We start from the raw sequence: 26,246 nt of genomic DNA, 5'->3' as shown, positions 1-26,246 counted from the left end.
ATTTTCCTCATTTGAGGTCTTAAAAAGTTCATACTCCTCAAAGTTCCACATTGAAAGGGTCTGTCACATTAATGGTTAGCAATTTTTTCAACAGATACCATGGTAAATAGAAATCAATTGTATTAATTCATTAAAATAATTATTCCATAAGTAAAAATTTCACATTTTAACCATCCTATGACCTTTCTAGCTGAAGTTGTTTGTAAGCTGTTTGTAAGTGTTCCATATTTTGCCCATTTGTTCCACATTATGAAAGGTAGTGTTCCTCATTTTGGAGATGGAAGGTTGAGAGCTATGCCTGTGAGAAGTCAATTTTCCAAATTGTTAGCTAGATATATAGTGCTATCAGTGTAAGGGGGTAAGAAATCTATTATTGCATGGGAATCGTAGAGTGGGTGGGGAAAGGTAACATTTTTGTTGAAGGGGAAGGCAGAGGATATGCTGTCTTTCAGTTAATATCTCCTGTGATGGTCTGTGCATCAGTGATAACTTTCAGAAATATTTTATTAGTTCTTATTTTTCTTATGTTTCTGTTGGCCTTCCAGAAACACTTGATTTATTGAGTAATTAGTTATCAGACAAAGTAGTTAGATCACTTTATCTTTTGGTATTTATTTTGTTCATAGGATCACAGGAGATTACTAGGCTGTTGACCCAGAGGTAATTTCATTCCTAGCTATTTCATCTCAATGTAATACCATAAAAATGCTAGTCAATACCAAAGATTGCATTTAGTAATGACTGCCCATGTCCTGGAGGGCTGTGGGCACTAGTCATTGTAAGAATTTATGGTGCCCCATGCACTTGCCCAGGTTTCTCTTGAACAGTGACATAGAGGTGTTCTATTTCACATGAATTGGTAACGTATTCCAAAGATGCTGCAGTTGCTAAGGGACAAATATGTCCCTCCAGCATGTCCTATTTAAGTTGCAGGCCATGTTTTGGTCCCTGGAGCAGGTAGCTCTAGTCCCGTTTGATTTACGGATATGCAACAAATTCATTAGGTTTGAGTCTGAGAGTGCTCTGTAAGCCAAGTGTAAGTCTCCCCTAAGAAGTCTATATGATACACAGTATAGTGACAAGGACTTTATTGCATGGGCACCAGAACAATAGAGTGAGGGGGAGGGGAGCCTCCCCCACTTTTTCAGATAATCCATACCTCCCAACTGTCCCATATTACATCTTTATTTTTTAATTTTGTTCATTTTCTGCACTTTAGCTGACGTCATTGCATGCGAGATGACATCAGCTCCTTCCAGCCTGTTGGAGTTGAGCTCAAGGTGCATATTTCCGGCTAGTTTTTATGAGCAGAAATGGACATGTCTTAAAGGATCTATTTTTGGAAGGATGGCTTCGGTTTGGAATGCCTGCTGCCTGGGTAAAAGCTGCTGTGAGCAGAAATGGACTATTTGGAAGCTGCTGTGAGAGGGAACGGATTGTTTGGAAGCTGCTGCAAGCGGGAACGGATGGTTTGGAAGCTGCCAGAGGCTGGAGTCTGGACTGTTATTTTCAGAGTGAGTAAGCTGCTGGGTGAATGGGTGAACACAGACTGTGTGTGTGTGTGTGTGTGTGTGTGTGTGTGTGTGTGTGTGTGTGTGTGTGTGTGTGTGTGTATGTGTCTTTGTGTTCAGGTGGAAAAGGCAGCTTGAAATAACTTTCTAAATTCTAGGGAAAATACATTAAAACTATCTCCATGATCATTAACAGGTCTTCTGTATGGCTAGTTCTGTTCAGACAAAAATTCTCAAATTTAGACTTTGTTTTGAAATTCTGAATGGAATATGATTCCCTGCATCCTAATGTGAGCCCTGATTATTGTTTGGTGCTGAGACAGATTTTCTTTTGCACATTGACACTGTAGTGTAAAAAGTACTCCTTAAGTCTGGCCCCATGTAACTTTATCATGTTAAATTAGCAGTAATATGAGTTTTGTTTCCTACTGAATGAGATGTTGTTCCTTCAGCTATTTTTTTTTAATAAGTGAAAAAGCACCATGTTAGTGGAAGTTTAAAAAGGACCATATTCATACATTGCCATACTATAGTAATATCACTAACTCACTATCAGGCCTAATAGCTGTGAAATCTTTAGGAATCACAGCCAGGCTTGACAAAAGAGCACAGTTCAGCAAGAAAAAAAATGTTTATTAATATATGTCAAATATTTGAAAACACCAAATGCTAAACCAACTGGGAGAGTGTGTGTGTGTGTGTTAAAATGCCCCTCACAGGATACATATAGTGGCTAGATATACTCAGGCTCAAACCCTGTACCTTGGGTACAGATAAAAAGAGCCTAAAGTCCCTAGCCATCATCAGTTATGATTTTATGCCTCACATTTTTGTTCTGTTTCTCTGGTTTTCAGGAGTGGTAAAACAAAACCTTTTATTCTAGCAATTTTCTAAAGTTATAAAATCAGTATTTGAAATGTGTCCCTATTTTGGGGCTGTATTCCCCCATTATTGGCTTTGTTCTATATTTTTGTGCTAAGACTTTGAGAGCTATTGTAAGAAGTGAGAACTGAATTCACTAAATGATATAATAGCCATTTAAGTTTGTATTCCTGTCTTTTACGAAGCTGCTGGATTAGCTTTGTGGTCTGTTGCTCTGATTGTAGTGCACAGGGTTCTGGGTTCAAGACTTGGCAATGAAATGCATGGTGGTAATACAATGTTTTATGCAAGCAACTTTGCAAAATTATACAAGCAATGTTTAAAATGTGTCCCTGGTTTTTGTCCGTTTGCCTCCCCCCCAATTGAAAATAAGTTCAAGATGCTGTGCAACATGCCTATGGCTTACACTACTGTGATTCTGTATTCATATATTGTGTGTAGAAATAGACTGTTATCAAGGAAATGTTCTGAATAGAGCAGTTTTGTCATTATTGGTGCATGCATTTTGCTTCATTGCCTACTGGAAAAAGGTCCAAACAATAAATTTAAAATGCAATTGTGTGTGGAAGTAGACTGCCATCATGGAAATGTTTTGAATAGGACAGTTTTGTCATTATTGGTGCATGCATTTTGCTTCATTGCCTACTGGAAAATGTTCAAACAATAAATTTAAAATGCAGTTGTGTGTGGAAGTAGACCATTATGATGGAAATGTTCTGAATAGGGCAGTTTTGTCATTGTTGGTTAATGCATTTTTGCTTCATTGCCTATTGGAAAAATGTTTAAACAATAAATTTAAAATGCGCTCTAACTTAAGTCTAACAAGTGTACTGTATTATACAAGGAATATAATTTAACACACTCAGGAAGGTGAATCAAGGAATGCATACATGTATGCATGGCCCTAAAACTGTGTTTGAAAACAGCCTAGAGGAAAGTGTGAAAAGCTCAAAATCATGGGCAACTTTTAAGCCTTACTCTTGTTACCAAAGCAATGGATGAAGATAAAACAATTCACACCCTATTACCTTGACCTGGCCAAGCCTTTTGACACAATCCCCTACTCAGGTGTAGTACAAAAGATGAATAATGTAGGAGCAAATACTTACATCACCAGCTGCATTGCCAACTTGGCTCACAGGATGCAGGAGATCAAAACAGGGGAAGAGAACTGTCACCAAAGGAGTCCCCCAGGGTTCGGTGCTGAGACTTTTTCTGTTTGGCATATACATCTCAAAAGTAAAAGGAAATACCAAAGAGCTTTGGCCAGCTAAGTCTGAGATGACTGCAAGCTAGGAGAATTTATTGAATCCCCAAATGACTTAACCATCATGCAGGAAGGTTTGTCGCAAATAATAACTGGTGTCAAAATCATGACAATGCCCTCTGAGAAGTGATCTAATTGTTTGGCATTTGGGATCTTGAGTGTAAAGTGACCTAACTTTTGACAAATATGTGCCCAGAGTCATAAGAAAGCCTTTCTATATTGCACAGTTTATAAACAAATTGATTGTGACTAGATCTAGAGATGTTGTTGTCCCCCTTTACAAAGCTCTCATTTTGTCAGTTTTGTATAATGCCCACTTTGGCATGTATCTGTCCAGCCCCATGCAACAACTGGAATACCTTCAGAGATACCTTACTAAAAGGTTACAAGTCCTAAACAATAGGTCTTGCATGGACCACCTCAAAGATTTATTACTATACTCAGTATCCTACAGAGTGCTTAGAGGTGACATGTCTGGCATACAAAACATCCTCCGACATAATACAGATGGACCTACTGAACATCAGCATGTCAAATGGCATCAGAAATACTCAGTCCAGGTATCTAAACTGAATGTTGTGGAGAGATGGATATATATCACAGAGGTTACCACTGTTCTGGAACAGACTATTCATAAAAATAAAGCAAAGCTCATCCATTCATATTCAAATGCAACTTGGACCTAAGGATGGGTAATAGAAAATGTACCCCAGGATTTCCCCTCATGCCACTAATGGATAGAGGCAGTTCCTAAATGCTGCATCCCATACATGGCCCTCTCAAATTATCTATGGTATAAGCACAGTTGTTCTCACTAGGGCTAATATACAATTATCAGCCATGGGGATAGCTAAGACCAATCAGAAAATGTTAATTCAAGCACCAAAAGGGAATTGGCTAAGCTTAAAATGTCCTCCAAGTGAACCTATGTTGTGGTAGCAAATAGTTATAAAAAGATTACCCTTTTTAGTTCACTAAGTGCCCCTGTCACCCCCCCCCCCCCAAGTCTTTAACAGCTTTATTAAATTTATATATTAGCTTTATATAAATATGCCTTATTGGGTCTGTGTTAGGCACATGCTCTTTGGTAGAAACCTTTGAGGTCTCTCCAATTGTGGTAGGTGCTTTTTACGGTACATGCTGAATGGGGCATTACACTCAATTATGGGCCAGATTAGTGCCTAGTATAGGTGGGTTATAACCTCTTTTTTCTCTCGAGGCGATGCCTTTACTAATCAAGTGTGCTATGTAGGAACCCTTCCTTACTAGAGTAGACACATGGTGGTCGAAGTCAAGGTTGCAGTCATCTTGTGATCCCAGATTCCTTACCACTTCTGGGTACTTAGGGCATTGTTGTTGATTTGATAGTGTGAAGGGAATGATGATGTATTTCTTTGCATTCAGTTTGAGACTATGACTAAGACAAAGTCTGTGTAAGACCCTCCTGGAGTATATTGATGTTTTCTTTATTTTTATTTATTTTACATCTGTTTACTGGGAAAGTCAGACTATACAAAGTATCCTTGAGCGAAAAGCTTCACATTTATAAATAACTGTAAGATACATATACAATGTACAGTTACACATATTGATTCAATCTCAGATACAAGTACAAAATGAAAAAACATGTTATACGTTTCATAAGTTCATAGGTTCATAGGACCATACTAGGCTATTGGCCCGAAGGCCCTTATAAGCCTAGTCAAGAATTACACCCATGTTCCCACAAAGCCAGCATCTGTTTTCCCTGTCCAGCAGGAACACAGGTGGGATCCCAGGGGTATATTTTCTCTTTCTCATGCAGTCATATAGGTTCCTCTTAGAGAGGGCTAGGGAGGTACTCTGCTTGACATGGCAAGGGAGTCTATTCCACGGCAAGCAGAGTACTGATACAATCATATAGTCTAGATAGGATACAAAGAATAGCTGTACTGTGATTGTAGGTAGAAAGCAAGCAAGTTAAGTATGTTATTCAAATACAAAAACAACAATATGTGTTCCTTTAGCTGCCTAAAGACATTTATTTCCTAACCAGGGTTTTTGCAAGAGCAGGTCCATCATTCTGATAGGTGTGATTTGAGAAGTCTTTTAAAGTTGGAAGTGTTAGTAGCTGTTCTGATATTTAATGGCAGGGAAATTCAAGTTTTGGCTATGCAGCTGGAGTAAAGGGAAACTCCAGCTGCATTGTTAGGTTTGGATATATGTAAAAAAGATTTGTTATTTGAATAGAATATCCTCTTATTGGAGTAGTCTATTAGTGGATTTTGAAGTACTGGTATTTTTTTCTGGCTAATTTAGTATTCAATGGGCAAAGGTGAGTTGATTATATGCAAGGAGATTTAATAGTCTGAGCCAGGATAGTTGTTTTATAGCCAAACAATGACGGGATATGAAATTTGTTACTGTGGCAAACTTTGCAATTTTATTATAGCAAGTTCTGAGTTTTGCTAGGTCAGAATTCTTAATGTTTGCAAGAATTTGTGAGATGCATAGCTAAGTAGAGATAAGATGGGTTCTTGCTATGGTGGCCTTTGAAGGCTTATTTAAAAAATGTTGATTTTTGTACAGGGTTCCTAGCTTTCTGTGAACTTTTTATGGTCTGTGATATATGTATGTCAAATTTTATATTATAGTGAATAGCCACTCCAAGTAATTTTGTTTGGGAGACTAGAGAAATAATTGTATGGTTTAATGATGAGATATTGAATGGTGAGTGGGCATCTGCAGCTCTAGCTGGATAGAAGAGCATGATTTTTTTTTTCTTTGGTAGGGTTAAGTATAAGTTGTGCATTGTTTAGCCAAGATTCCATAGTATTAAATGATTGCTGGGTGATTTTCTGTAGTTTTTGTATTGTTTGGGCAGCACAAATCAGGGTGGAATCATCAGCATTTTGAACTATGGATGCAAGTGGGGTGGCAGTATGAAGTTTGTTAGTAGAGATAACAAAAAGGAAAGAGCCAAGAATAGATCCCTGTGGAACTCCCAAGGATACAGGCAGTAATGAAGAGAGATTTTGTTGCCATTTTACAGCCTGCTGGCCTCCAGTTGGCTACTGCTGGAATCAAGAAAGTGCAGAATGGATACGTTTACGTTCTGAGAGTGTAGTTAAGAGTTTACAGTGGGGGACAGTATGAAAAGCTTTGCACAGATCAAGGATGCCGGAAACAAAACTGCCATCATTGCGATGGTGGTTAATAATGTTAGTATACTTAACAAGAGTGGTGGTAGTACTATAATTAGGATGGGAGTCATGTTGAGTGTTAGCTAATTGTTAGTTATTAGCTAGTTCAAGATTTGTGAATGGCTAGACCTCTCAAGTATTTTTGATAATGGTGATAGTATAACTATTGGCCGGTAATTTGATAATTCTGTTGATTTTCTATATAGTGGGATATGTGATAGTTTCAAAATTTTAGGGACTTGTAGCACTGAGATGGGATTGGATGGCACAGTGGTGCCGTGGTAGTGCTGTCACATCACAGCAAGAGGTTCTCTGCTTCGATGCTGGGGTGCCTTCTGTGTGGAGTCCGCATGTCCTCCCTGCATTCATGTAGGTTTCCTCTGGGTGCTCTGGTATCCTCCCATGTTACAAAGACATGCATCTGGGGCATTTCTCCTTGGGCCTCCACTGAAAATTGGCTTGTTCTAAGTCGAACTTTCCCGGTTAACAAATATAAAAAAAAAAAAAAAAACATGACTACTGGACTTCTGCAAATAGTTGGCTGCAAGTGTAGCAGGTTTAAGCCTTTTGAGATATTTAACTATGGTGTTTATTGGGACAGGTTGGAAAAAGAAGTTATTACGATCTAGTGTAGGTACTATGTGAGTCTGGGTAGGGGTAGAACAATTATTGTTTTTGAAGGCTAGTATGGATTCAACAAAGTATCTGTTAAATTGTGAGGTTATGTTGTGTTTAGTATCGGTAAGTGTTGAGGAAGGAGTACTAGTTTGTCCTGTTGTAGGATTTATTTTTGATGGCAACCCAGAATCTTTGTAGAATTCTTTGACTGTTTGATTGGACACTGCTAAAGTAATTTCTTTTGTCCTGTGTAATATGATTTTTTGTCTTTATTTCATAGTTCTAGATATGTTTGTGAGTTGAAGTTCTGTCATTGAGCCATTTCTCCCAGGACCTATCTCTAGTTTTTAACAGAGATCGTGCTTATTTGGTTAGCCAGGTGGCATAATTGGATTTTATTCTTATTGTTCTGGGGGGGTCAAGATGTTTAGGATATTGAGGAAGGTTGAGTTAACATATTCAACTACAGTATCTAAAGGGATATTTTTGAGTGGTACCCAGTTGTATTTTTTAAAATAGTTATAAAATCTTGGGGGATAATTTTTGTTTTTATCTTGGATTTGGTGGCAGGTGGTAAGTTTATTTGGATTTAGTCGGTGTCTATGAATGTAAGTTGGCATATTGTCACTGAGGCTGTCTGGGAGACAACCAGAGTGTAGGGATAAATTTGGCCTGTTTGTTAGGATTTGGTCTAGGACTGAATATTTATTTGATGTTGTGCCTTCTCTAGCACAATTTTGGATTCTTTGTGAGAAACTGTGTAGGTTAATGTGGTCAGAGGGATTTTGAGAGTTGCAGGAGAGCCAGTCCACATTAAAGTCACCCATTATAATTGTTTCCTGAGGGATGGTTAGGTCTAGAGTTTCTAAACTGAGATTGTTTTTTTTTATAGAAAGGCAGTACCACCACCATCTCTTTTCTGTTGTCTATTTAGCCTATGTATGTTGTTCCTGTGGGAAGTATTTCTTCATTAGAGATGTCTGGTTTTAGCAAGGTTTCTGTTATAAGGGCTATATCTGGAGTATAAAGAGCAAGGGTAGTATGCAATTCTTGAATTTTGCTTATGGTGCTCCTGAGATTAATATTAAGTAGTTGTAAGTCTGTACCTTTTCTGGGAAGAGTTAATAGTTGTTGGGAATGGGTTGGGGTGTTAAGATCTAGATGGATTGGATTTGTTTGGGGGGGCCAGGGTTAAGGTGAATCTCTCCACTAAGTATATGTTGGGATGCAATGTGAATTAAGTATTTTGATATAGACTTATTGTTTTTCTGTATAACAATAGAGTAAGCTTTTTGTGTGACTAAGGTAAATGGTACATGGTTTATCTTTGTGGATTTATGCTGTAATGGATAGAAATAGCAGGACTGATGGGTATAAAGTTATCATATTGCTTACTACTAATCTTTCAGATATGTCTAAGCTAAAGTAATGTTAAGGGTGGGTAGGAATAATTGTAAGTTGTAACTGAGTTTTGATATGTCACGGAATTTAAAACTATTCTTATGTCCAGTTATTGCTTATTACACTAAAAGATGTAAAGCAGCAGGTAGATAAGTAAGTGGAGTGTGATATAGGGGAGTTAGTATGATTCATTTTAATTGGATAATTGGAATGTTATACATTTGGATTTATCTTAGCTGTGATAGGATTGCTTTACTTTGGGGGAGTGGTTATTTGGGAATACGTTTAGGCATGGCGGGGGTGGGGGGGTGGGGGTAGGGTAAGGGAGTGGAGTGAGCCCGAGTGATGTGAGTTATTACTCAGTTCTGTAGGATGCTAGTAGCATACCAGTTTACTTAGAATAATTGTGTGACCACCACTACAATCATTAAACAAGTAAAACCTTGTTAGTTTTGTAAAAGGGCCTATATATTATAAACATAAAACCTAGCCTTAGTGATAATTATTTAAACTGCTGCATAGTCGGTTTAATATTATAGAGAGTTATAACATCAGCGTTTCAAAGAAGGCCTGTTAATAAACATGATAACAGTTTTTATAGAGTCAGTATACACAATTATGTATCATTATCCCCATGTCAGCAAAAATTCAAATATGAAAGAAAACAGATATTAAATGCTATTATCATTCTAAGTCCTGCATTTCAGTGGCATACAATTTAAGGAACATTGAGAAAATAGTAAGGATACTTACATGGGAAGTACAAAGAGGACCAATGAAGAGAAGAGCAGCATCTGGTTTATTTTTAAAAAATGGCACCTGATCTTTAGCAGGTATAAATAAAGTAACTAGGTACCTTAGGGAGAGGGAGAAAGGATTGCCTTTTTGGTCAGGTGGGAACTGGTTCTTACAGGGAAAGGTAGAGCCAGTCAATTTGCTTGTGACCAGAAAAAAAATCAACAAAATGGTCTGGGATGAAGGTAGGTAGGAAGTTAAAGGAACTGTAGTCCCTTGGTGATTTTTATTTTTAAAGCAAGTAGATTTTACTTATTTGTAAACAACACTCTGGGGAAATTGTAACAGACTACAGTAATCACAAAACAGCTATAGGGTAATTTTGTTTTTCTTATTGTTATACACTAGCAAGAGCTCTAAGGAGAAAAACTACAGCTATAGGTAATTAAGCTTACTATTTTATCCAATAACAACTAAGGGGAGACAAATACACTTACTGCTTATTTATCAGATTTTGAGGGGATAAATAAAATAGAAACTGCCTGATATCATCCTTGGTGGTGTGCTCTCTGAATACCCTAATAACAAGCCAGTTAATTATTACAGTCACAGTCTTGACCGTGACCTACACTGAGTTTTTGATGCAGTAAGTTTCTTTCTTCCAGCACTTTACAGTTCCCGGTCATTTGAGTGGGCTCACTGAACATAGTTAAAAGAAATTACAGCTGAAATACTGGATATTTTTAGGGACAGTTGATGGAGTTAGTGTGAGTTTTTGATGCTGTAATTTTCTTTCTTCCATTATTTTACAGTTCTCGGTCACTTGAGTAGATTCACCAAGTACAGTTAAAAGAAATTCCAGCTAAAATACTGGATTATCACTTGGGGATTCAATAACTGTATCCAGTTTGCAATCATCTGCAGACTTGGTCAGCCGAGACCCCTTAGTTTTGACCTGAACTTCTGAGAAGTATATATCAAACAGTAGGGGGCCCAGCACTCACCCTGTGGCACCCCAATGGTGACAGGTCCACTGGTTGATGCTCAGTCACCCACTTTGATAATGGGTGCCTGGTTTGTGAGCCAGTTGGCAACTCATCTTACAACAAAGTGGTTTACATTCAGTTTGCTACATTTATCAGTGATGCCTAAGTGTGGGATTGTGCTGAAAACCTTTGTCAAGTTGAAGTATGCAGTGTGCACAGATTTGCCTTCATCAGTAGTCCTGGCCACATTTTTGAAGAAATCCACCAGATTTGACAGGCAATATCTACCTTTGATGAAACCAAATTGAGTTGCATCTAGGATTCGGAGGTCACCTATTTCTTTATTTATGATGCATTCCATGGCTTTACAGATGAGGATGGTCAGGCTTATGGGTCTGTAATTCCTTGGGTCTGTTGCTGGTTCACCTTTGGGGAAGGAGAAAAACTGTTGCTGTTCTCCATTCTGCAGGAACAAAGCCTGTGGTTAGGCTATGATTGAAAAGGTTACTTAGTGGTGATATTAGTTCACGTTTTAACCTGTTTAGAAGACAACCTGGGATGCTGTCTGGTCCCATAGAGGCTGTGTTTTTTTGCCTTGGATAAGACTTTGATGACCTGCTCTTCAGATATATAGAGTGGGGCAGGACGTTTGGGGGAAGGTTTGTGATAAGTTTGGAGGGACTAAGTCCCACAGTAGGGAGATTTTTTTATGGCTTTGTTCCTTTAATAGGTTACATTAAAAGTTTATTTAATATATAAACACTTTTCAGTCAGAAAGTGTTTCAGAGTTGACTGTATGGAGATTGAAACAGCTGAACACATTTTTCAAAACTGTTCTGACTTAGAGATCTTTGGGCATTGATACACAAAACGTTCAAGGTTCCTCTTCTATTTCCTTTGTCATTAAACAAGTGTCTTATGGTGATTATGGAAGATAGTGGAACACAGAAATTCGAAATACAGATTTTTTTCTTAGTTTCTGTATTATATCTGTTAGGTGCATGGAAGCTAAAACATCCAAAACTTTACCAATACATTTTTGATAACAACATTAACTACTTGATTGAACAAAGTAGGCTGGTTTCTTGATATTACATGAGTCAAAAGAATTCTTATTTTTTTATTTTCTTGCATCTTTTGTCTCATAGTAATTTTAATAATTACATATATGATTCAATATTTATTTCTAATTAATATCAATTTTTCAAAACATTGTTTTTGTATTCCAAGTTTTCGTTTTTGAATAAACACATGGATTAATCCCCTGCATACCTCTCAACCTCTTGGAGCAATGAAATCTGGACAAAGCAATAAGAAAAAGTGAGACAAAGTCCCAAAAATAAGGATGATTTTTAAATGTTGCTGTTACAAACTTAGAAAGTTGACAGAATAACAAGTTTTGCATTAGCATGAATTTTCTGAAGGGTATGAAGTCTGAAACTCAAATGTCTCATTATTTTCTAACTTCAATCTTTAATAATTTGCTACTCATTTGCTCACAGCTTATGAGATTCACAGTACTTAGGAACAGTACTGGTTAGTATGAGGGCTCTGGAAGCTAGCTTTCCCATTTTAAATTTCCAAATAGAATGAATTAGTCAATCGTCACTTGGTGCAGGTGGTAGAATTTGTGTGGCTGATTATTTATGAGATATGATTGTGATAATTACAACAAGGATGGTACTTTTGACTTTCATATGATTTAGTCCTGCTTGGCTCTCATAGATCCCTGTTTAGTTGCTGAGATAACTAGCATTTCCAGTCAATGTGTAGATCTCCAATTGCTATCAATTTATGTCATTATTTTTTTCTTTTTTTTTTTTTTTTTGTATAGTGTAGTGTTGGTGGGATAGGGTTGGGATGTATATTGTGACAATGAATAGTTTTGTATTGCCACCAAGTGTCCCTTCTACTATGTCCCATTTGAGACTGTCATCACAGGTTGCATTATTACTGTTAATTATTTTGGTAATGAGGTTGGCCTCTTTATTAACTAATGTTACTGTACCTCCTCTAACTTTCTTACCTGGCAAATTGCATGCAAATATGTGATACTTCTGGTGTGCCCGTTTGTTATTTTTGCTTGTATGCCCATACACACTCTGAGGGAAGTTTTTTTGTCTTTGCTGCTGACCAATGAACATTGATGGAGAGATTGGAATTTGAGTTATTCCTTGCAGTATTTATAACAGAGATGGACCTGGATTTAATTGTATGTCTCTTGCTTGCAGTATCAGTAGGGTAATGCAAACAAGAATATGTTTGTGAGCACGTTTTAAAGTCAAAGCTGGGCATTGTTTCCACATTCTATTTACAATGGCAATATAGTTCCATCTGTTGATGGTTGAAATGTAGATTAACTGAGCTCTCCACCATATGAGAATATTAACACAATTGCTGCAATTTGTCTTACTGGTTTTGTTTTGTTATATTTTCTGTTTTGAGTTTAGAGGATGTATACATCGTGGGGGCATACTATGTACATTTATCATATGGATACAAAGGGTATGAGGCAAAGCAGATTATGCATATTGTTAGTGAAAAGAGAAAAGAACAATTAAAACTGATGCAGTAGAGATAATTGTTGGAGAGGAGTGAAGGGAACAGAATTTCTGCAATTTCTTTAGTGGAGAAAAGTACTGGAAAAGAGAGACGGGGAATTTGTGGAAGATAAAAGTACAGAAATGGTGGGGAAGGGAATTATTGGAGCACAGAAGTTTTGGTAGTTCAGATTGTTAGTGTGGGTACCTTAAGAGATAGACGTTTATTGAAATGTTTGGTAGAAAGATTAGCGATTGGTTAAATTAAATATAGTGCACGGCTTGAAGCTATAGAGGAAATAATGTGATTGGTTATGAGGAAGTCTAACAGCTGGCTGATTGAGACTGGGTGTGGTTTAAATTTATAAAGGAAATGATGGAAATGGGAATGCAGGGAAGTGAGAAAAATAAATCATTGCCAAGAACAGTAAGGCCATGTGGAATGGAGCTATTTCATCCCTGTGGAGTAAATACTTGACAGAAAACAATCCATTGTGCCCTGAAGGTCAGTACAGGAAGAAGACTGACCTCCTAGTCCTGTAGTCAGCTACCCACGTGAATGATGCCTGATTTTATTACCCTGTGGTACAGCATGTCAGGCAACTATAGCAAGGCATGCCAGAAGCCCCTCCCACCCCCTTCTCATTGTATTGCCTTTTTGGGTAACATTTCCATTGCTTTGCTCATTGCCCAAACCAATGCATCACGATCTGTAAACCCTCTGTAGATATGTATCCACTGACTGTTCTCCCTGCCTTTTGTGTGTATACTGGCCCTGTCCTTGTCTATGTCCCATGTTTGTCTCTCTGCACATGCTGCCTCTCCTTCTCCTTCAGTCCATCCCACAACCATTCTTGGTAATTCCATACCTACCTTTCTTGTAAAAATTACAAAAGGGGCTTTATCCCCCAAAATATTGTTGTCCCCCCCCAATCATCACTCATGCCTTTCCGGTCATCCTTCTGTATTTTCATTTGCTTGCTGATCTCCTCTGTTATTTTTTATTATCTTCCCCACTTCCTCCCTACTTGTATGATAAATAAATAGGGTCTCCACTTTGCTTTGCACACCCACATTGTTCTTCTTGTTGGTCACAGCTCTAAACTGTTCTGCTTTGCTTGTGGCAGGCTGCTGCTAGCTGAGGTTAGCAGCAACATTATATGCAGATGTGCACAAAGATAATGGCAGAGCACAGCACCATATGCCTCAGCCCTGATGTCCTTCAACATGCACATAGAAAAAAGTGACAGCATAGCAAGATAGTCATTCCAGTAATTGTTTTTTTTTTCTTTTTTGCCTTAGCTCTGAGTAGTTGGCCAGTAAGGTCTATCAATTCAACCCTGTCAGATTTTAGCAAAGTATACAATGTACTGCCATAAAAAGAAGAGTAAATAAATTAGATAAAGATATAGTTCACATTACTGTGGTATAAATAGTTAAACTGTGGCTGGAAAAAATATGTCTCATTGAGAATTACTAAACTAAGTTCACTCAGACATATTGATAGTTACTCCTCACGTGCTACATTGGTTACAACTAAGGACAAGTACATTCAAAATCGCAGTTAAAGCAATTCCACCTTCCAGAGGCAATTAATCCCCAGTGCAGCTGCAATGTGCATGTCTGTTTTCTTACTGAAATAGATGTCCCAAAATATCAAGAACTCTGGATTAAATGTAGGCAGCTGTCACCTTAAGATCACAAACAGTTAAGTTTGAAAACGTATGTGGTTTGCTCTCTCTACTTCCTTCGTGCACCCCATAATAATAAAATCACTGCCAAGGTCACCTTTATGCTATTTCCCTTTTCACCTGTCTTCTCTAAACCAGGAGAAAACCATTGCTTTGAAAACACAGTAACAGAATTTATGACTTTAGCTGTTATGTTTTGACAGAAGGAATATCGGTCGTGTTTCAGCAGAAGAAACATCTTAAATTCAATATGTAGGAATCGAAAGCTGTGTTCCTTAATGTGGATGCTGGATGATGTATAGCCATGAAGATATGATTTGTATGACTTCCGATGCTATTCAGTTTTGAAGCAATCAACAACTTGCCAGTGCCCACCCTTAAGCTGTACCTTCTTTCTCAACTATGCTAGGCCAGCTAGTCCCGGGGTGAAATTGGAGGTACCCATCAAGTCACCCAGGTAATGTCCAAAGAATGATAGTATATCACACTGCTTAACCTGCATGGCCACCTTATTCTAGAGATGAGGGAGGTGTGTGATGAATCTGCCTCTCTGTTGCTTTCTGTTTGTCTGTTGTTAATGATCTGGTTCTATTTTTTTCTAAGCTATTAGGCTTTCAGAGATATAAGATTTTAAGGATAACAGAGTCTAGAATGTCTTAATAGGAAAGGCACTGAGAAACCCTCAAGACTCTCTTCGACAGTGCTAAAGCAATTTTCTAGCCTTTCTTAGTAGTTCAGAATCTTTAAGCCTGAAATCTTCTTAGGTTGGAATGTCTGTGGCTTTTGTAGTTGTTTGATATGTCAAGTGAAGTACACCCAAAAGGGGTACTATACTCTATAATTTCTCGAACTGGTGCTGAATATAAGGGAACTAAAGCATATTTAGATCTTTGATAATATATCCCTGGGTATCAACTGTGTCAAGCAGAAGAACTTTCTGACTACTGGTTCCACATGATGATTGAAGGAGAGAAAACTGTCAGCTCAGGTACTCAGGTCCCTGAATATATTTTCATTTAGTAGTGTAGAATTACCTATACCATGCTATATGTTGAGGGTAGTGGTTACCTTAAACGCATGCATTTTGTTACTACAAGCATGTGTACATACTGACAAAACTAAATTTGTCGTGGAGCAGTCCATGTTATCAAAGCACTCAAGCTTCACAAAATTCTGCAACCATATCCACTGATATACGAGTTATGGGTGGGAAACATTTAACATTTTTAACAAAAAAGTCTGAAATGGTACCCACACAAGGAAAGCACAACTTTCTGTGCAGCAAGGAAGAAAGCCTCTTTTCTCCCACAGAAATTCAAAATTCAAAGCTTGTCATAGGATCAGAGCTGAAGAGTCTGAGAGTTCTGCTCAGCATGTTAGTTTGGTGTTCCTTTTCTCATCTAGCACAGCAGGCCCACTGTGCCCTAAAAATCTCCTATCATGCTGTCCTCTTCCTTGTTCCTCAAACCCCATACCTTTTTTGTAGTCCAGACCTACACATCACCAATCCCCCCCTTGCATCTCTCCACTAGTCCCCTACTTCTGTGTCCATGCGTTGCCTGTTTGTCTCTCTCTTTGCTTTATGGTTGACTGCTCTACCCTGTACCTTCCTTTGTTTCCATACTTGCTCCTTGTTAACATCTTCCTTTACCCTTCCTGACACTGAAAGGAAAATATTCACCAGTTCCTGTCAGAAAAATCTGCCGATCCCCCCATCTTACCTTCAAGTTACCCTTGTATGTATTCTGCTTACATGTACCCCTTTTCTGGCAGTACTCCCCCCATTCTCCCACTCTCTATTTCAGTGATGAACTGAGTTGTTACTTGTTCAGAAGGTTCATTGTCACCTGCTGACAGTACCCATGGTGGAGGTATGAGGTACATCATTGTGCATGCATATGTTTATAGCATCATACATCCTGCCTTATTACATTCCTTGTGGTAGCAAAGTGACTGCACATATCATTGCGACTGCAGTAGCAGACCTCCTCCCATTACCACAGCTGTTGTCATTTTCTATGCAGTTCTTTCAACAGCATGCCATCACTATGTCAGCTCTGTTGTACATGTAACTAGAACTGGGACATGTTATGCTAGATCATAGCTCCCATTAAAGAGGGTCATAGCATGTGACATGCATGTGTAATTCTTTCGGTTTCTCAGGATGATTCTTAAGTCCATCAGTTCTTTTACTAATGTCCATTTGGTCCCATTTAATTTGAACATGTTTTGATGTTTCTATAACAGCAAACATAGAACAGCAATGTATTTGGGTAAGATTTTACTTGGCCGTTCTGAAAAAAATGTTAGGTGACTGACATGCCAACTGGCCATGATTTGCCCACTACCTCATTGTAGTATGATCTCTGAGCTGGTATATTGAATATGCAGGGGTGTGGGGGGTACCCCCCTGCAAAAACATATAAAAAGTTTACCTCTCACAGTGTTGGCCAACAAAAACATTTCAATGATTTTTAGTTCGATGAATAGGTCGTTCGGTGGATAGGTAGTTTGGCAATTAGGGTACAACAATTAGGTGTTCGGTTAATTAAGCATTCAACAATATGATATAGACCCATGTATTCAATGACTATCTAAACAAAGGAGGTATAAAGGGATCAATAGCCTTGGTAGAGGGTCCAAATGTCATCTTGAGTAATATTAGCTATACTGAAAAATGTTCTTAGTATTATGGTAACATGCTGATCATTGGAAAGATTTTTGTCTGAGTAAATCCAGGCCCATTTATGATGGCATCATGTAAGAGTTATTCTTCTGTTGATATAATAGTCAAGAGCAATAATTTGTTTATTTGTTTCCCCTCACATTATTATCATTATTATTATTATTATTATTATTATTAATAATAATAATAATTAGTATTATTATTATTATCATTGTTATTATGTTGTTGCTATTTATACCAAGCAAGGCCATTGCTTTTAGACCAGGCTTTGGCTGAATCTACCCATAAATGGGGTACTAACAAAGCTGTGTGGGAGAAGAGAATCATACCATATTTGCAATTACTGGCAAACTCAGTTATATGAAGAATGTTGGCATTAACCCTCGCATCTTAAGAAAAGATGTCAAAAAATAAAGAACCAAGTCCATATCCAACTGACATCTTGTGACTTTTTTACTGTAGTTAGTTGACCATCTCTTATTATCTGAATTGTTAGAGACAGCCATTTATTGACTTTTATCTGACTGAGTTTATGATCCTTGCATATGACAGGATGATAGATGCTTAGGGAAGATCTATTAGCTGTAGGCACCACAAATCCTTTGTCTATGATAGCTGCAACTTCTTTTATGAAGGTGACTAGGTTTCTTAGATATAATCTACCCTCAACACATTTTTAATAAATCCATACTAGAATGTGACAGTGAGTGGTAAATGACTAAAGTTCTTCTACATTTGCTGCTTTAAACACCTTTATGGAAAATGCTTATGAGGCTAATTAGTCTGTACTTTCCTACATCAGCTGTGGAACCATTCTTGTGTGTAAGAAGTGTTTCCTGCTTTCATTTCTTTGGATGGAACCAGTGGTGGGCCTTTTGTTCAGTAAAATAAACACTGTGTTATGCCTGTCTTTGCGGAACAGAGGGCTGTAGCCCTCATTGCATCACAGGTGACTGTGGTTCAAATAACAGCCCTGATACTAGAGGAGCCAGGCAGAGAGGGAGCGGAGTGAAGCAAAGTAGCCTTCTCAATTCTTGACTGTGGTTCAAATAGCAGCCCTGATACTAGAGGAGCCAGACAGAGAAGGAGCGGAGTGAAGCAGACTAGCTTGCTCACCTTTCCTGGGGGTTGTGGAGAATAGTGAGCCCTCAGACAGTACACAGGGAAGTGTGATTTCTCTGATACAGACAGGGAAAACCACTTCCTGTGCAGTGATGCTTGCTGGCAATGTCCCTTGCTGAAGTGGGGGATGACCTGTATGGACAGCTCATTGCACATTCCCCTTCAGTTCGTCAAGTCAGATTTTTGTGATGAATGTAGAGCTTAAGTTGCAAACCTTAAAACTCCCCCTTAAAGCTGTCTGAATATTAACACATCATGGTTGACCCTTGCACCAGTAAATGGAAGTGAATAAGCCAATTGTCTAGGAGCACACTGATTATTAACACACAGCGGAAACAAACAGTGTCAATAAATAAATCAATAAATAGTGGGCCTATTATGTTTTCTTTATATCAGTGAGAAAGCATCCAAAGATACTGTCTGTGATGATGGAACTAGTTTTCTTATTCTTAGATTGGCGTCACAATTTGTTGTTGAGTAATAAATAGAGGATTGTAACGTGGGTGATGTAGTAAGCATATTTTGTGGACTGGCCTGCTGTAATCTTAACTAGATTTACTTGCATTTAGGCTGGTGGTATTCTGGAGCTTGAATCACACTACACTCCTGGAAAATACACTTAATTTTCCTTATAAAAAACTCTTTCGGCTTTTCCCAGTTAGGGGTCGCCAGAGCAGAACTCCAATTGGCTCATGATTGGCAGTGGATTTTTACGGTGTCAAGTTGCCAGCCTGACGCCCAGCCTTCAATGAAGTCATGCCCATTCACACTCGCACCTACCTCCATGTCTTTAGCATCACTCTCGACCATGGGGAGGACATGCAGACTTCACACAGAAAGTGTTCCAGTCGAAGATCTAACAGGAGAACCTCTTGTTTTGAGGCAACAATGCTAACCGCTGCACCATATTCAATTGGGGTTTGAATTAGATTTTAGTTTTGTGAGTTGTTTTTGAAAATCCTGTGTTTAAGCTATATTAAATCTGGTTGTGTTAGTGACTAGGAATGTTTTACAGAGGGAGCATTGTTTATTTTACAATTCCACCATAGCATTGTTCCTGAATGCCATCATGTATTTGAATTAAATGGGGGCATAATTAGTAATGTAGTCATTAAGGGAATTGCAAAATAGTTCAAATGTGCAATTTGATGTAGTGGGTTTGTTTAATGTGCAACTCCATTCTAAGCCATAAGAATTTTATTTTGGGGTAATTATTCTTTCTGAAGTCTCTAAAATGGATATGTTTGGTACAATGATGACTTGGGATCCTAGGTTTAATGCAAGTGTTGCATTGCTCAGTTTTATCAAGAAGGACAAGAAGTTTTAGGAGAATGCATTTGGGTTAACATCATATCTTGTATATTATTCTGTTAAGTAGGAGGTATTACTAATTGTTTAAACAGTTTACTGGAAGGACACATTGTGAACTTGGGTTATCCCGCTCAGTTGTGGGGTAATTGAAGGTCCCCACAATTAATGTTTTTGGTTTGATTGTTAATTTATAAAGCTAAGTAAAGTAAACTCTTTGAGGGTCATGGATGGGGTTATTTAATATCCAGTCACATGCCATTCAATACAATTTAAAGTTCAATGAACACCTGAGTATTTTTATCTTGTTCAGTAACTTAAGTTGTCTAGTTTTCAGTTTTGTATGAGTGAAAACGGGTACTGATTCAACACTGACACCAGATCTAAGCAAATGGTAGACACTGAACTCTTGTTTATTTAACATGTGTTTACCAGGAAAGTCCAACTGGTACAGAGCCCATTTTTAGCAGAGGCCAGGGGAGAAAGGCTCCAGACACATATCTTTGGAATGTGAGAGGAAACTGCAGCACCTGGAGGAAACCCACGCAAACATATGGAGGACATGCAGACTCCACACAAAAGACACCATAGCCAAGAATCAAACCAGAAGGCCTCTTGCTGTGAGACAACGCTGCTAATCACTGCATCACTACACTGGCATAAGCATAATGGGAACACTTCCATAAACTTTAAACCATGTTTCAGTGCTGATGGAAACATTATACTCCCCAGAGACCTGGAATGTTTCAGGTGGCATATTTTATTGTTTAGATTTCTAGCATAAAATATAGAGATATCCTTACACTGCCTGACTTTTTGGATATCAGCCTGGGATGCCCATATGTTTTACCTTTCCCAAAAAAAAGACATTAGGAATGCTGAAATACTTTGATTTAAAAAACATAGTTATTGAACAGAGAGGTGAAGGCTTTCAGCCACAAACCAGGCTGGTGAAACACCTTTCTTGTCATGTAGACACAAATGAAATCCCTGGAAGATGACAACAGCTGTGTGGCCCATTGTTAATGCAGTTATTCTCTGGTATAATGAGATGCCACAAAGTTAACATCCCAAATAAATGGAACCAGTGCACTGATGAGGAAGATGGAGTTTGCAGCAATGTCACACTGTAAAGACCTCAGAACAAAATGACCTGCATCATTTACCTCTCCATGGACAATGGTAATTTCAAACGTCTTCTAGATGATTGGCATCCTTTTCCTGTCTTTGACTTATACCTAATTTTTGATCCTGGAAGACAGGCTATAATCCTATGTTTAATTCATTGAATGCATATCTGTGCATCTGGTATTGCATTACCAGCTGTGACAGGTTGGTTTGACAGCTATAATGGTCTGCAGGCTGTCATGGTATATACCTGCTGGTATCACCTTGAAAAGTGTTAGCTGAATTGTTTTATATTATGGGTTACCACTATGGCTATGTGAATGACACTATGGATTACTGTGCTCATAGAATATATTAGAGGAATATTTAACAGCCTCAGTGCATATCGTAAAATGTATTTAAAAGTTGTTGAGAGCTAAATGTCATCCCAGTATATCTAGACACTTTCATTTAGCCCTACACCATACCTACATTTATCACATATAGAATTAAGTTTGGGAATGAGCTAAGTATTTTGCTGGCTCTGTATGTATGTGCATGTGTGTGCATATGTGTGTGCGTGTGTGTGTGTGTGTGTGTGTGTGTGTGTGTGTGTGTGTGTGTGTGTGTGTGTGTGTGTGTGTGTGTGTGTGTGTCTATATGTCTGCCCTACTGTCTGTGCATATGAAGTGTCCCACAATAAAAAGGTACTCTGGAATTAGTTCCTGTACATTCAGCCCACCAACTGTCAGGATAGTCACAGGCTCCTCTGTGACAACAATAATAGTAACAATAACAATAATAACAATAATATCTATTTGTTAAACAGGTAGACCCACTGGACACACAGTCCCTTTTCAGGGAAAACCTGGGAGCAATGCTTGGATAAGTGACTTGCTCAAGGCCAAACAGCAGGCAAATGGTGGCTGAACGAATCATGAACTGGATAAAGCAAGGAATCAGAATGAATGAATAGACATATGGAACAGCATGTGGGAATATTTAAAACAGAGCTAGATGTATTCAGTTATAAACATACTCAAAATAAAATCAAACTTTTTGCATTCACTATATTATGTAATAATACTAAATGTGTTCTTGTAGAAGTTCCTTATCGTACTATACCCCCAATTTGGGGATATGACCTCATACTCGCTGGAGCTTAATATATTAACAGTGAGGTTATACTGCCTCAGGTAAAATGAACAGCAACCTCACTATAAAACTAAATAATCCCTTTAGTCTGGTTTCCCTGTCCTTTTAGTTGGTATATTAAATCAACAGAGTCACGAGGGTGTAGAACCTCACTCCCATTCTGGATTATGGGAGTTTCATTCCACTGGAATATGCATTTGAACTTTATAATTCATGTAATATTTATGCTTGTCTAGTCTTACTGCTATTATTTTACCTATGCATTTTTACACCATTCGTGTGGGAATTTGTTTTCATTATTATAATGTGTTGCATTTTTCACATGGTATTAACAGAACATTTGATACCAGGCAGCTCTGCTTAAAGCAGAATCAGTTTCTCCACATACACACATAGATATATCCCGTTATGGATAGCATTATAGCAAGTGTGCAGTTATAATGCTATAGTAGTAAAAAGTTTAATGATAGCAGTTGTTTTAAGGTTTTCCTTATTTATTCTTTGAATATCTGTAACAAAATCCTTTCATTGAAATTTATTCCCCCAAACATACCTTAAGTGCAAGCCTGCTTATATGCTTTAGTCCCTGTTTTGGAGGAATGTTCCTTGTTTTTCAGCCTGATGCACCCCTACACAAGATGCTCCTATTTTTGGAGATATGCCTCAGTTTTTAAGCTTTATTTACCCCTTCATACAATTTTCTGAATCCCCCTAATTATATGTGATTTTTTGAAGCTATGCAGTATGCAGAAAACCATGCTACACGACCAACATGCTAGTGGCAACAATAATTTAAAGAAAGATTTATATCTTTCAACTCTCATTTTCTGAAGCAAAATTAAATGACCTTGTTTGGTAGAATTTTGAAATACAGTTCACTAAAGTCTGTGGATTTTATACTGTCTACTTGATACTGTGCTTATATTTTTTATAATTTTTGTCATTCTGAGTAGTATCCCAAATTCCGACCAGAACTGAGAAGAGGTGCGTGTTTCTTTTGTACTCTGATTTTATACTAACTAGCTGTCCAGGTTTTGGGGTGGATGTTTCTACTTTATAAGGGCCTTTGTTCCTGTATTCGATGTCTGCCTGTTGGGATGTATGCGCACAACAAGCAGGTAGAAATGCAAAAATCATGGCTTGAGATGATTTGGCATTAGATGTACAGTCTCTTTCCTTCTGATATCATATTGTCCTTTTTGTTTCTTTAACTCATATCTCTCAACTGTCAAGATTTTTGCAGAATGTCCAGATTTGTGCCTCATATTTTTGGTCAGTTCCTCATAAAATTTGTGATTTTCTGGCAATTCATTGAAGATTAAAGTAAATAAATAATGCTAAATAATGATAGACAACTGAGTTTCAGACTTCATAGCCTGATCAAAATACATAATAATGCAAAACCAGCTATTCTAGCAACTATCTAAGTTTTTATGAACCCACTGAGTGGTGCAAAGCTGCAGTTATCCGACTCACCAAGGGGGGATCCCCCTTGGATCCCGGGAACTACTGCCCCATCAGTCTGATGAGCCTGATCTGCAAGGCCATGCAATGTATTATCATGGAGCTTATAAACAAAGACATTGGCAACCGTCAAACACTGGACCCCACGCAGTTTGGGTTTGTGAAGGGCCGATCTTGTCTCCTGAACCTGATTGACTTCTTCGAATCAGTCTCCAGAGCCATGGACAAGGGTAAGGTGATCCACACAGCCTATCTGGACCTCACCAAGGCCTTCAACACCATCCCCCACTCTGGAATCATAGATAAACTTACTAAGCTGGGCATTAATCCCTACATCACTCGATGTGTTGCCAAATGGCTTACTGACAGAACCCACACTGTAAAAGTAGCCAACTCCAAATCCAGCTCCAGACAAGTGACAAGTGGAGTACCTCAGGTTTCAGTCCTGGGACAGCTCTTGTTTGGCATCTACTTCTCTGAAGTACAGGCCAACACTAAGGGACTCTGGCTAACAAAGTTCGCAGATAACTGCAAACTGGGAGCCATTATTGAATCCCCAAATGATGTGGATATGCTACAAAAGGGCATTACAGAAACAGATGCTTGGTGCCAGAGCCATGGGCTCAAACTCAATGCCAAGAAATGCATAGTTATCTCCTTTGGGAAAAAAACATGTACCCATGAATTACCGCATAGGTGGCACTATACTAAACACCGAAAGTGTGATAAGAGACTTGGGGACACAGGTGGACAGTGGTCTCACCTTCGATAACCATATCATCACAACAGTTAGGAAATCCTTTTATGTGGCACACTTCATCACTAAGGGCTTTTCATCCAGAAAAAAGGAGGGCATTGTCCCACTGTACTCATCCCTCATTAGACCCACTATAGAATACAACACCCCATTTGGTATGTACCTATCAAGACATCTGCAACAACTGGTAAGGCTGCAGAAATACCTCACTAAAAGAATTACAGGCCTAAAGCAGATGCCCTATACTGAACGTCTAAAAACACTCCACCTATACTCTGTCATGTATCGTCTACTCAGAGGCAATCTCTGCTTAACATACAAGGCCATGTCAAACCCAGAGCTGTTGGACATGCTACACTTAAAAAAATCTCAATCCCTCAGAGACACATGCTCCAGAGATCTAAACTTTGTCATCACAATGAACAAAACATGCTAGAGGGATAGGATCCTGACCCAGAGACTCCCCAGACTCTGGAAGAGACTGCTCATACATGTCAAGCAGAGTGCCTCTTTGGCCCTCTTCAAAAGGAACCCTGATGATTGGATGGGAGATAGGAAATTCATCCCGGGGATCACGTCAGTCACTCTGCTAGACAGGGGTCCAAGGAAGTAAATACTGTGGGAAGAAATAGCCAGGGAATTGTTATGGCTAGGCTTGTATAGGAAACAAAAAAGAAGGCGCCAGCAGAACATAACCCAATAAAGAATAAACTTTTATTGGTAATAAACCATAATCCAAAAAACAGCAAAGAATGGTGCACAAACCGGTTTCGGCTGGTTAACTGTACACAGCCTTTCTCAGTGTGAAACTAGCAGATTCAAAGCTGTCATTAAATACACTGCAAACAAAGATGATTGGATAATAAAGAATGCCAACAATGTATTCTGCCTTTTTTAATTTTGTTTCATTCTATATAGGTCAAACTTCTAGACCATTAAGACTAAGAATCTCAGAGCACATTAGCAACATTAAAAAAGGCAGAATACATAATGCTCTATACAAACATCAGCAAACACATCCCACAGCTACCTTCTTTTTCACAATTATTGACATTATTCTTGGTAAAAAAGTGAATAAAACAGGTTGGCATTCTTTATTGAACTCTAAAGAGAAAAAATGGATTATTAAGTTAGGTGGTTTATTTCCACCAGGTTTAAATGGCAAGCTTTAGGTTTATCCAATCATCTTTGTTTGCAGTGTATTTAATGACAGCTTTGAATCTGCTAGTTTCACACTGAGGAAGGCCGTGTATAGTTAACCAGCCGAAACCGGTCTGTGCACCATTCTTTGCTGTTTTTTGGATTATGGTTTATTACCAATAAAAGTTTATTCTTTATTGGGTTATGTTCTGCTGGCTCCTTCTTTTTTGTTTCCTTGGATTACCTACTGAGCCGTGCAGTTGCTTCCGTGCATGCTTCATATCTGATACATAGGCTTGTATAGGCCCAAGGGCCAATAGCCTAGTACCAACCTATGAACCTATATTTAGAATCTGTCCCTATTTTTGAGCTTTTAACCCCCGATTATTTTTGGCTTTGTCCAGATTTCTTGCACCGAGAAGTTGAGGGGTATGTTTCCTTTTATATCTGAAGATCAAGTTAAAGCGAGATTGGTACAGCATTTCTGGAACAAAAAATCTATCATGAAAAACAACCATTAGACAACTATATATTAATCTACAGGCAGACATTAAAACATTTCTAATGCACTACTTAAGAACTGGTATGCATGATGTCAGCCTACAAATATGGAAACGACACACTGAAGGCATTAATTTGCTACACAACATAAATGAGAACAGGGCTTTTCTCTATGTGCTACACATTGCACATG

The 26,246-nt window shown here is 38.3% G+C and overlaps 1 protein-coding gene across 1 annotated transcript in view; it reads right to left on the bottom strand.

Annotated features, from left to right (window-relative positions):
• LOC122810805 (cathepsin L-like proteinase) overlaps positions 1-26,246 on the bottom strand; it is a 535,051-nt gene that overhangs the window by 468,437 nt on the left and 40,368 nt on the right. The gene's annotated exons all lie outside the window — the stretch shown is intronic.

This window comes from Protopterus annectens, chromosome 1.part1, assembly GCF_019279795.1.
Source record: "Protopterus annectens isolate FY-2018-M chromosome 1.part1, PAN1.0, whole genome shotgun sequence".
In the NCBI taxonomy this organism is placed as follows: Eukaryota; Metazoa; Chordata; order Ceratodontiformes; family Protopteridae; genus Protopterus; species Protopterus annectens.
The sequence above is the reverse complement of the archived record's forward strand: the minus strand, read 5'-3'. Positions and strand labels throughout refer to the sequence as shown.